Source organism: Vipera ursinii (assembly GCF_947247035.1).
Source record: "Vipera ursinii genome assembly, chromosome: 9".
Taxonomy (NCBI): domain Eukaryota; kingdom Metazoa; phylum Chordata; class Lepidosauria; order Squamata; family Viperidae; genus Vipera; species Vipera ursinii.
The window spans coordinates 2,519,407-2,521,229 of NC_139523.1; positions in this window are offsets into that span (position 1 = coordinate 2,519,407).

Genomic DNA, 1,823 nt, shown 5'->3' on the forward strand with positions numbered 1-1,823 from the left:
CCATTAAGCCACTGCCCAGAGATAAAAATAAGATCAGGCGTGTTTCCCCCCTCGTGAGTCAGGTCCTGAATAATTTGGGTCAGGTCCATGGCAATGCCCTCTCTGGATTGGCCACAATTGCAGATCCCGCCTAATGTCAGGCCTGGCCCAGTCTGATCCCTTTAGGGAAGTAAGACTCTCAACTCCATTTGTAGCAAAAAGGCACTTTTACTCCATTCAGAGGCTGAATGCAGGAGAGTCAAGCGGAATCTGAAATTCCCATGCACCAATACAGAACCAAAATCCCTGGTTCCCCCAAGCGCTCTCTTATAATGATAAGAATAGAATAGAAAAGAATAGAACAGAATTATGGGATAGAATAGAACAGAATATGGAATGGAATGGAATGGAATGGAATAGAATGGAATATAGAATAGAATAGAATAGAATAGAATAGAATAGAATAGAATAGAATAGAATAGAATAGAGCTGGAAGGGACCTTGGAGGTCTTCTAGTCCAGCCCCCGGTCAAGCAGGAGAACCTACACCATCTCGGACAGGTGATTGTCTACTCTTTTCTTAAAAATCTCCAGTGATGGAGCACCCACGATATCTGGAGGCAAGCTGTTCCACTGGTTAATTGTCCTCACTGTCAGGAAGTTTCTCCTTAGTTCCAGGTTGCTTCTCTCTTTGATCAGTTTCCAACCGTTGTTTCTCGTCCTTCCTTCTGGTGCTTTGGTGAACAGCCTGACCCCCTCTGCCTTGTGGCAGCCCCTCAAATACTGGATCACTGCTATCATGTCTCCCCTATTTCTTTTCTTCAGACTATGCAGACCCAAGTTCTGCAGCCATTCTTCGTATGTTTTAGTTTCCAGGCCTTGGATCATCTTAATTGCTCTTCTCTGAATTTTTTCGAAAGTCTCAACATCTTTTTTGTGATATGGTGACCAAAATTGGCTGCAGTATTCCAGGTGTGGTCTCACTAGGGCTTTGTAAAGTGGTACTAATTTTATTTATTTATTTATTTTTATTTTTATTCCATTTATATCCCGCCCTTCTCCGAAGACTCAGGGCGGCTTACAATACTATTATTACAATAATAGTTCACGTGAACTTGATTCTATGCCTCTATTTATACAACCCAGGATTACATTAGCTTTTTTGGTTGTTGCTGCACATTGCTGGCTCGTAGTCAAGTGATCGTCCACTAGGACTCCAAGGTCCCTCTCAGTTACTGTTTTTGAGTCAGGTCTGGCCTAATCTGTATCCATGCCTTTGGTTTTTCCTGCCTAAGTGTGAGACTTTGCTTTTCTCTACATTGAAACTCATTTTGTTGGATAGGGCCCATTGTTCGAGTTTGTCAAGATATTTGGATCCTGAGTTTGTCTTCTGGGGTGTTGGCTACTCCTGACAGCTTGGTGTCATCTGCAAATTTGATGAGTTCCTTCAGCTAATTCAGGGGTGTCAAACTGCCGGCCTGTGGGCCAGATGCGTCATGGCAAAACCGCACCCACCCCATTGGCAGCAATGGAAAAAAAGTCACGATACGTTGTGACACGTCATATGACATTGCAAGTTTCACCCCTGATCTAAGTCATTAAGAAGATATTGAAGAGTACTGGCCCTAAGACAGAACCTTGTGGCACCCACTGCTTACTTCTTGCCATGTGGATGTAGTGCTGTTGAGGACGGCGGTGATGTTGTCTATTCCACCTTTTTCTTGCTTGAGAATTAGTAGGTTGTCGTCTACTTTGTCAAATGCCTTACTGAAATCTAAGTATACTACGTCCACTGCATTTCACTGGTTTACTAGTTTAGTTACTTTATCGAAAAATGAGATAAGA